The sequence below is a fragment of the Coregonus clupeaformis genome, chromosome 11 (genome assembly GCF_020615455.1).
Source record: "Coregonus clupeaformis isolate EN_2021a chromosome 11, ASM2061545v1, whole genome shotgun sequence".
NCBI classification, from domain to species: Eukaryota; Metazoa; Chordata; class Actinopteri; order Salmoniformes; family Salmonidae; genus Coregonus; species Coregonus clupeaformis.
The window spans coordinates 44,155,298-44,166,831 of record NC_059202.1 but is presented as its reverse complement, the minus strand read 5'-3'; positions in this window follow the sequence as shown (position 1 = coordinate 44,166,831).

Here is an 11,534-nt window from a genome sequence, read left to right as displayed (position 1 = left end):
CTGGCTTGATGCGAGGAGCAGGAACAGGCCGGGCCGGACTGGCGACGCGCACCACTGGCTTAGTGCGAGGGGCAGGAACAGGCCGGGCCGGACTGGTGACGCGCACCACAAGCTTGGTGCGAGGGGCAGGAACGGGCCGGGCCATACTGGGAACACGCACCACTGGCTTGGTGCGGGGAGCAGGAACGGGCCGGACCGGACTGGCGACACGTACCACTTGCTTGGTGCGAGGAGCAGGACTGTGTTCCTTTATTAACCCCCGCTCCTTCTGCTGCCTAACCAGCTCCTCTCGCCGTGCCTCTACTCTTTCCTTCTCCCTTTTAGCCTCCTGTAGCGCCTCCCTCTGACCGAATAACTCCTGCTCCCTCTGAACCAATAGCCCCCGTAACATGGTGGCCTCCTCTCCTAACCTGCAGATCCGCCCTTTAACGGCCTCCTGCTGCCTCGTCGTCCACACCGTGTGCCCCCCCCAAAATGTTCTTGGGGTTGCCTCTCGGGTCTCCGTCGTCGGCACTGTTGGCGCCGTTTCTCCTCTCCTATCGGGGCATCCTCCTTCATCGCCCTCCGATAACGGACGGCCTCCTCCTCCGTAATTCTCCCCCAAACGAGGAGCACATCTACTAACGTAACCTCCTGTTGAGTCCCAGGCGTTTGCTCCTTCTCGGCACGCTGCTTGGTCCTTGTTTGGTGGGATCTTCTGTCACGTTCGTTGAAGGACGGGTCAGACCAAGGCGCAGCGTGATATGCATACATGTTTATTATAACTATTAAACACACGACAAAACAACAAAGGAAACGAACCGTGAAGTCCAAGGTAGAACACACAACATACCTTAACCGGAACAAGATCCCACAACTAGACTGTGCCAATAGGCTGCTTAAGTATGGTCCCCAATCAGAGACAACGAGCGACAACCACACCGGCCAACATAGATCCACACATGCTAGATATACAACATAGAATATATACAAACAAAGAATAAACACACCCTGACTCAACATATAAGAGTCCCCTGAGTCAGGGCGTGACACAATATTAATGTTGAAATGAAATGCCAAACAGCGTGAATAGAGGCAAATGGCAATATATTTCTGTACCTAAACATACGATGGAAGGCACTTGGTTTTTCTGTCTGTCTTTGTTTTATACATAACTGGAATTGCTTCTCGCAATGAAGACCAACAGTTAGACAGCAGAAAACATGAGGAAGTCAGAATGCAGCTTAGAAAACTGATTTTGTGAATATTCTCTACTCCTACCTCATTGTAGAGGGCCCCATTTGGGACATTTTCCACTGACACTTCTGGCATGTTCTTCCGGTAAATAGAGTCAGTGAACAATCATGTTGTGACGGTAGTAGTAATACTACTACAGGAGAGGGAGGCCCATGAGCACCTGGGTGAGGTACTACTACCGTCACAACAGGGGGATGGGAGAGATGGAGATGGGAAAGAGGTTAAGGCCGACGGGGGTTGGGTTCCGTGGTGCGCATGCGCTCTCACTAATCATGTATTTCAGCATCCAGGCTCCTCTGCTACAGTAATTACTGTTTGGAAAATGAATAATTTAACAGCAGGATCTCTCTGAAGTGCAAAGCAGTGCCAAACTGGGTGTGCTCTCATGACTGCTACTTAACAACACAGCCATCACCAGAGAGCAGAGGGGACCCGCTCTTTGAAAAGGGACATGGGGGCAAAGAGGGAAAATGGACAAAGTAATTTATCCTTGTATAAATTCATACCTTCACCCCACTCTTTACCCTTCTGTCTAATCTTACTTTAATGAAACCTCTTGTTTAATGAACATTTAATTGAATCTATCTGCTGGTCTTCAGTCTTGGTTTGCCTAATGGTGTGTGCCAGAGCAACAGAGAGAGTGTGAATAAGAATCCCCCAGCAGACAGGCAGAGCCATGTGACAGGGTGGGAGACCTGAGATGCTCCCAGGCTGCAGTCTGCTCATAGTCAGGCGTTAATTGAAACATGTGGCCTGTCAGGGGACAAAATGCCCCAAGTAGATCTCCCAGGAAAACTATTGATGAACAAGGTAGGAAGATCACATAAGGCAGAGATGACAAAAAAGCATGTTTAAAAAGCCATCCATAATGAGGATTTGACAGATGAGACCTTACTGCAATAATGCTATGGGTAGAACATTTTGATTTTCAGTTTGACCACTTTCAACAGAAGCTCACACTCAACAGACACCCTAGAGCATTACCATTGGATGAGTCCATGTCAAAGGCAAATGATTCTTTACAGCTGAAAACTGAAAATGTAGTATCCTTAGTGATATGATTTACAACAACGATATTCATTGTCTGACCACCGCAAAGGTGTGTGGGAGTCTATTCAACATTTTCCTCCTCCTACACACCTGTATAAGTGCAATATAAAAAATTACTTTGAGCTCAAAGACAGCATCTGCAAGACATCTGATTTGTGTGTTACCTTTTGAACACGGTAAATTGTACTGTGCTTACGACTAATGTGACCTCTTAATTCATACTTGACATGCTAACCCAGCCTCTTCACATACAGTCAGGTCCAATATTTTTGGCACCCTTGATAAAGATGTAGCAAAAACACTGTATAAAATGTAGAAAACAAATACTGACATATACAGTGGCTTGCGAAGGTATTCACCCCACTTGGCATTTTTCCTATTTTGTTGCCTTACAACCTGGAGGTAAAATTTATTTTTGGGGGGTTTGTATCATTTGATTTACACAACATGCCTACCACTTTGAAGATGCAAAATATTTTTTCTTGTGAAACAAACAAGAAATAAGACAAAAAAACAGAAGACTTGAGCGCGCACAAATATTCACCCCACCAAACTCAATACTTTGTAGAGCCACCTTTTGCACCAATTACAGCTGCAAGTCTCTTGGGGTATGTCTATATAAGCTTGGCACATCTAGCCACTGGGATTTTTGCCCATTCTTCAAGGCAAAACTGCTCCAGCTCCTTCAAGTTGGATGGGTTCCGCTGGTGTACAACAATCTTTAAGTCATACCACACATTCTCAATTGGATTGAGGTCTGGGCTTTGACTAGGCCATTCCAATACATTTAAATGTTTCCCTTTAACCACTCAAGTGTTGCTTTAGCAGTATGCTTAAGGTCATTGTCCTGCTAGAAGGTGAACCTCAGTGTCACGACTTCGGCCGAGGCTGCCTCCCCTCCTTGTTTGAGCAGGCTTCGGCATTCGTCGTCACCGGCTTACTAACCACTGCCGCCCCAATCAACAATTGTCTTGTCTTGTCAATCACACACACCTGGTTCCTATCCCCTAATTAGTCTGTGTATAAGTGTTCCCTCTGCCCCCTTGTCCTTGTGGGTGATTGTTATTTGTGAGAGTAGTGGAGCTCGGTGGAGCTACTCGTAACATTGTGTTGCCAGGGTAGGTTTTCCCCTGTGCCTATGTATTATTGGATATCCGTTACAGTGTATTTGCCAGGGATGATAGTTTCCCCTGTGCCTGTTTCGTTGATCGCTATTTGAGCGCATTTGTGTGTCAACGAAGGAATAAACTCTGTATTCGGTGATTACCCTCCTGCGCCTGACTCCTTTCCATCACACTCATCACAGAATCACCCACCCGCTATGGAGTCAGCGGGAGAAGAGCGCATGCCTGGAGTCGTGGCAAGGGTCCAGGAGCATTCCACGATGCTGGCCAGCTTGGGGGAAGCGATGGATCGGGTTCTTCAGGCCGTCCAACACTTGGAGAGGAGAGGACCCAATCTGGCCAACCGGATCAAGCCACCTACACCCCAGCACCCGGAGGGATCCAGATATCCCGACCATGGGCGTTTGATGGGACGGCGGCCCTGTGCCAGGGATTCCTCCTCCAAATGGAGTTGTACTTCTCCAGCATCAGGCCGGCGCCATCGGAGCGGGAGAAGGTGTCCCTGCCTCTGTGGGAAAGCCCTGGAGTGGGCCAACGCGGTGTGGAAAGAAGGAGGAGCCGCGTTGGAGGACTATGGGGAGTTTACTCACCTCTTTCGGGCGGTCTTCGATCACGGCGGGCGAGCAGCTGGTCCATCTGAGGCAGGGGACGAGGACCGCGCAGGACTTCGCATTGGAGTTTCGTACGCTGGCAGCGGGGTCCGGGTGGAACGAGCTGGCCCTGATCGACCATTTCTGGTGCCATCTGTGGGAGGACGTCCGACGGGAGCTAGCCTGCCGGGACACCATGTTGTCCTTCAACAAACTGGTGGACATGGCCAATCGTTTGGACAACCTGCTGGCAGCCAGAGGACGTCCTGGTAGGGGTCTACCCGTTTCCACCCCGGACGACTCGGATCCCGAGCAGATGGAACTGGGTGGAGCTGCCGGCCGAGAGAGCGGAGGAGGACAGCGACAGTGTCACTCTGGTGGCATGAAGGGACAGTACACCACACGTCGTAGTCAACGTCCTTTTGGGCCTGGAGGCGGCAGGCAGGGCACTCACACATCACCACAGGTATCGAACACCCACACTTGTTCAGAGCCCTCTGCTGCGCACTGTACCCTACCTATCCACTTTCTTGATCACATGGTAGTTCCCCAGTGTAAGGCACTAGTCGGTTAAGGCGTGGCTGGGAACTTTATGGACAGGGTATTCACATGCCGTCAAGGCATTGCATTGGTTCCCCTATCCATTACACTCCCCATCAGAGCACTCGATAGTCGACCATTAGGGTCCGAGTTTGATACGGAAGTCACTATACCAGTCACCATGATCACCCAGGTGACACATTGTGAGCAGGTGATTTTTTCGATTATTGAGTCTCCTGCTTTCCCTGTGGTTTTAGGTATCCCGTGGCTAGCACTCCACAACCCCACCTTCTCATGGCCGCAGAGGGCTCTCACGAGGTGGTCGCGAGAGTGTCAGGGTAGGTGTCTAGATGTTTTCGTTGGTGCAACCATGGTGGAAAGTCCAGACGGTACCTCCACCATGCGCATTCCCCCCGAATACCTCAATTTGGCGCACGCGTTTTCAAAGACGACAAAATTACCACCTCATCGGACGTGGGATTGCACGATAAACCTTTGGGTAGACGCTGTACCTCCCAGGAGTCATGTGTACCCCCTGTCGCAGGCTGAAACTGAGGCTATGGATACGCTCCGAGTCCCTGGGCCAGGGGTATATATGTCCCTCCACTTCACCCGCCTCCTCGAGTTTCTTCTTTGTGAAGAAGAAAGATGGCGGTCTGCACCCATGCATTGATTACCCACCCTGATCCATCACTACCATTCGTAGTGGAGGTGGATGCGTCCGAGGTAGGGATAGGTTCTGTCCTGTCTCAACGCTCGGGCATGCCACCCAAGCTCCGACCCTGTGCCTTCTTCTCAAAGAAGCTCAGCCCGGCGGAGCAGAACTACGACGTTGGTGATCGGGAGCTGTTGGCTGTTGTCCGAGCTTTGACCGTGTGAAGGCATTGGCTCGAAGGGGTGAAACACCCTTTCCTCGTCTGGACGGACCACCGTAACCTGGAGTACATCCGGGCAGCGAGGAGGCTGAATCCTCGCAAGGCCAGGTGGGCCCTATTCTTCACCCGGTTTGATTTTACACTGTCATACATTGCGGGTACGAAGAACGTGAAGGCAGATGCACTGTCCCGGCTGTATGACACAGAGTAGAGGCCCAGAGACAACACCCCCATACTCCCGGCCTCCTGCATTGTGGCGCCGGTAGTATGGGCGATGGACGCAGATATAGAGCAGGCATTACGCACAGATCCATCTCCACTGCAATGTCCAGCTGGGCTGCGGTACGTGCCTGCTCTTATCCGTGATCGTCTGACTTTCTGGGCACACACGTCACCATCCTCTGGTCACCAAGGTATCGGTCGTACAGTGCGCTGCTTGATCGGCAAGTACTGGTGGCCTACCTTGGCTAAGGACGTGAGGGTGTATGTCTCCTCCTGCTCGGTGTGCGCCCAGAGTAAGGCACCTAGGCACCTCCCAGCGGGTAAGCTACAACCTTTACCAGTTCCACAACGACCATGGTCTCACCTTAGTATTGATTTTCTGACTGATCTTCCCCTCTCCCAAGGTAACACCACCATCCTGGTCGTTGTGGACCGCTTCTCCAAGTCCTGCCGCCTCCTTTCTCTTATGGTCTCCCCACAGCCCTGCAGGCCCTGTTTACTCAGGTCTTCCGGCACTACGGGGTGCCAGAGGATATAGTGTCCGACTGAAGTCCCCAGTTCATGTCCAAGGTTTGGAAGGCGTTCAAGGAACATCTGGGGGTCTCGGTCAGCCTGACCTCTGGGTTCCACCCTGAGTCAAATGGGCAGGTGTAATGGGTAAATCAGGATGTGGGTAGGTTCCTGCGGTCCTACTGCCAAGACCGGCCGGGGGAGTGGTCGATGTTCTTGCCATGGGCAGAATATGCCCAGAACTCTCTCTGCCACTCCTCTACTAACCTAACACTATTCCAATGTGTTTTAGGTTACCAACCGGTTCTGGCACCGTGGCACCAGAGCCAGACCGAGGCTCCTGACTGGTTTTGGCGTGCGGAGGAGACGTGGGACGCTGCCAACGTTCACCTCCAGCGCACTGTGCATTGTCAGAAGGCCAACGCTGACCGTCACCACAGTGAGGCCCCGGTCTTCGTACCGGGGGATCGGGTCTGGCTCTCGACCCGGAATCTGCCCCTCCGCCTGCCCTGCCGGAAGCTGAGCCCGCGGTTTGTGGGGCCGTTTAAAGTCCTGAGGAGAATCAACGAGGTCACATATAGGTTATTACTTCCCCCTGATTACCGTATTAACCCCTCGTTTCATGTGTCTCTCCTCAGGCCGGTGGTGTCACGACTTCGGCTGCCTCCCCTCCTTGTTTGGTCAGGCTTCTGCGTTCGTCATCATCGACTTACTAACCACTGCCGCCCCAATCATCATCACAATTGTCTTGTCAATCACACACACCTGGTTCCTATCCCCTAATTAGTCTGTGTATAAGTGTTCCCTCTGCCCCCTTGTCCTTGTGGGTGATTGTTGTTTGTGAGAGTAGTGGAGCTTGGTGGAGCTACTCGTAACATTGTGTTGCCAGGGTAGGTTTTCCCCTGTGCCTATTTATTATTGGATATCCGTTACAGTGTATTTGCCAGGGATGATAGTTTCCCCTGTGCCTGTTTCGTTGATCGCTATTTGAGCACATTTGTGTGTCTACTGTTGTGGAAATGAATCACTATACTAAATCAAAGTACTTCCAGAGTTTTTGTTGCAACAAAAATGACTTTATTAGAGTTTCAACAAAGCCAGGCCAGTCTGCAGAGTAGCCCCTGTTTTTCTCTCTCTCCCCGTTATATAGCCCATCCACCTCTCTTCTAGCTCAAAATCCATCCCTCTTCAGTTTCCCGCACTTTATCACTACGCCCACTTCCTTTGTCTCTGAGCGCGGCTAAATTCGACTTTCATTATGTTCAGAATCACATAGTACTACAATCAATCACTCCCCTGTCTTGCAAAAACACTCATGTTTAGTTTAAACTCTGTTCAACCCCGGCTCTCCTATGCTTAACCTGAAGACCATTTCGAATCCCACCGTACCTTCTCCGCTATGCAATCCGGTTTCCGAGCTGGTCATGGGTGCACCTCAGCCACGCTCAAGGTCCTAAACGATATTATAACCACGATCGATTAAAGACAGTACTGCGCAGCCGTCTTCATCGACCTGGCCAAGGCTTTCGACTCTGTCAACCACCGCATTCTTATTGGTAGACTATATAGCCTTGGTTTCTCAAAGGACTGCCTCGCCTGGTTCACCAACTACTTCTCAGATAGAGTTCAATGTGTCAAATCGGAGGGCCTGTTGTCTGCACCTCTGGCAGTCTCTATGGGGGTGCCACAGGGTTCAATTCTCGGGCCGACGCTATTCTCTGTGTATATCAATGATGTCGCTCTTGCTGCTGGTGACGCTCGGATCCACCTCTATGCGGACGACACCATTTTGTATACATCTGGCCCTTCATTGGACACTGTGTTAACAAACCTCCAAACGAGCTTCAACGCCATACAACACTCCTTCCGTATCCTCCAACTGCTCTTAAACACTAGTAAAACTAAATGCATGCTCTTCAACCGAACGCTGCTTGCACCCGCCCACCCGACTAGAATCACTACTCTCGGCGGGTCTGACCTAGAGTATGTGGACAACTACAAATACCTAGGTGTCTGGTTAGACTATAAACTCTCCTTCCAGACTCACATTAAGCATCTCCAATCAAAAGTTAGATCTAGAATCGGCTTCCGATTTCGCAACGAAGCCTCCTTCACTCATGCTGCCAAACATGCCCTCGTAAAACTGACTATCCTACCAATCCTTGACTTTGGCGATGTCATTTACAAAATAGCCTCCAACACTCTACTCAGAAAATTGGATGTAGTCTATCATAGTGCCATCCGTTTTGTCACCAAAGCTCCATACACTACCCACCATTGTGACCTGTACGCTCTTGTTGGCTGGCCCTCACTACATATTCGTCGCCAAACCCACTGGCTCCAGGTCATCTATAAATCACTGCTAGGCAAATCCCTGTCTTATCTTAGCTCACTGGTCACCATAGCAACACCAACCCGTAGTCTGCGCTCCAGCAGGTATATCTCACTGGTCATCCCCAAAGCCAACACCTAATTTGGACGCCATTCCTTCCAGTTCTCTGCTGCCAATGACTGGAACGAACTGCAAAAATCTCTGAAGCTGGAGACACTTATCTCCCTCACTAACTTTAAGCGTCAGTTGTCAGAGCAGCTTACCGATCACTGCACCTGCCCACAGCCATTCTGAAATTAGCCCATCCAACTACTTAATCCCCATATTGTTATTTATTTTGCTAATTTGCACACCAGTATCTCTATTTGCACATCATCTTTTGCACATCTATCATTCCAGTGTTAATACGAAATTGTAACTATTTTGCACTATGGCCTATTTATTGCCTTACCTCCATAATTTACTACATTCGCACACACTGTATATATATTTTCTGTTGTATTTCTGACTTTATGTTTTGTTTACCCCATATGTAACTCTGTGTTGTTGTTTTTATCGCACTGCTTTGCTTTATCTTGGCCAGGTCGCAGTTATAAATGAGAACTTGTTCTCAACTGGCTTACCTGGTTAAATAAAGGTGAAATTAAAATAAAAAATAAAAAAGACAGATTGTTGGACATGACAAGTCCCTAAATCATTGAAACATACACCAACCCCACCCCATCATGCTGTAATCAATCAAGAAGATAGCCAAGGAGAGACAATGGTCTAGCCCAAACTCCATTCAACCCTGTTGCCGCTCCCTTCACTGTGTTTGAAGAGAGAAACAAAAGGCCACAAGCTAGTTTCAGTCTCTGATGAGATAAGACAGCCATGGATTTAAGTAAGAGCGAGCAATTTTACCCTAGGTCAAATTGCCTCTTTACCCCCCACACACAGTGCAATGACCCAATTAAATTCCTGGCCCAGTAACAAAGAATTCTAACTCTATGTGTGTGATTACCCCAGGTTTATCTCATAGTCCATTAAAAATACACATCACTACGAAGGATTAAACTCTGTATTTGGTGATTACCCTCCTGCGCCTGACTCCTTTCCATCACACTCATCACACTCGGTCCCAGTCTCAAATCTCTGGAAGACTAAAACAGGTTTCCCTCAAGAATGTCCCTGTATTTAGCGTCATCCATCATTCCTTCAATTCTGACCAGTTTCCCAGTCCCTGCCGATGAAAAACATCCTCACAGCATGATGCTGCCACCACCATGCTTCACTGTGGGGATGGGGTTCTCGGGGTGATGAGAGGTGTTGGGTTTGTGCCAGACATAGCGTTTTCCTTGATGGCCAAAAAGCTCAATTTTAGTCTCATCTGACCAGAGTACCTTCTTTCATATGTTTGGGGAGTCTCCCACATGCCTTTTGGTGAACACCAAACGTGTTTGCTTATTTTTTTCTTTAAGCAATGGCTTTTTTCTGTAAAGCCCAGCTCTGTGGAGTGTACGGCTTAAAGTGGTCCTATGGACAGATACTCCAATCTCCGCTGTGGAGCTTTGCAGCTCCTTCAGGGTTATCTTTGGTCTCTTTGTTGCCTCTCTGATTAATGCCCTCCTTGCCTGGTCTGTGAGTTTTGGTGGGCGGCCCTCTCTTGGCAGGTTTGTTGTGGTGCCATATTACATTTACATTTTAGCAATTTAGCAGACACTCTTATCCAGAGCGACTTAAAGTTAGTGAGTGCATACATTTTCATACTGGCCCCCCGTGGGAAACAAACCCACAACCCTGGCGTTGCAAGCGCCATGCTCTACCAACTGAGCTACAGGGGACTATTTTTTTATAATGGATTTAATGGTGCTCCATGGGATGTTCAAAGTTTCAGATATTTTTTATAACCCAACCCTGATCTGTACTTCTCCACAACTTTGTCCCTGACCTGTTTGGAGAGCTCCTTGGTCTTCATGGTGCCGCTTGCTTGGTGGTGCCGCTTGCTTAGCGATGTTGCAGACTCTGGGGCCTTTCAGAACATGTGTATACATACTGAGATCATGTGACATATCATGTGACACTTAGATTGCACACAGGTGGACTTTCTTTAACTAATTATGTGACTTCTGAAGGTAATTGGTTGCACCAGATCTTATTTAGGGGCTTGAATACATATGCACGCACCACTTTTCCGTTATTAATTTTTTCGAATTTTTTGAAACAAGTTATTTTTTACATTTCACTTCACCAATTTTGACTATTGTGTGTATGTCCATTACATGAAATCTAAATAAATAAAAAATGTAAATTACAGGTTGTAATGCAACAAAATAGGAAAAATGCCAAGGGGTATGAATACCTTTGCAAGGCACTGTATTGTATGCAAAAAAAAGGGAAACTTATATTTGTTTATACTAATACAATTGCTCAGAGAAAGAGATTCTGTTCAACAAGTAAAACGAAAAATCTCTCAAAAATATAGGGCTAAAAAAAATTGGCACCCGTGTTTCAATACCATTCAATACCCTGCAAGGATAATGGCACTGAGTCGTTTTCTAAAATGTTTAATGAGATTGGAGAACACATTGGGAGGGATCTTAGACCATTTCTCCATACAGAGTCTTTCCAGATTCTTAATATCCTACGTCTTCTCTTATGGACTGCCCTCTACAATTCAAACCACAGGTTTTCAATGGGGTTCAAGTCCGGAGACTGAAAATGTTGATTTTGTGGTCAATTCACCATCTCTTTGGGGATTTTGATGTGTGCTTGGGGTTATTGTCTTGCTGGTAGATCCACTTGCGGCCAAGTTTCAGCCTCCTGGAAGAGGCAACCAGGTTTTTGGCTAAAATGTCATGGTACTGGGTAAAGTTAATTATCCCGTTGACCTTAACAAGGGACCCAGGACCAGTGTAAGCAAAATAGCCCCATAACATCAAAGACCCACCAAAGAGCTCTATTTTCATGTAACCCAACAAATGTAAATGCCTGGAGTTTGCTAAACGGCATTGGCACTTGGATTGGAACCTGTGCTATGGTCAGATGACATGAAAATAGAGCTCTTTGTCCATGC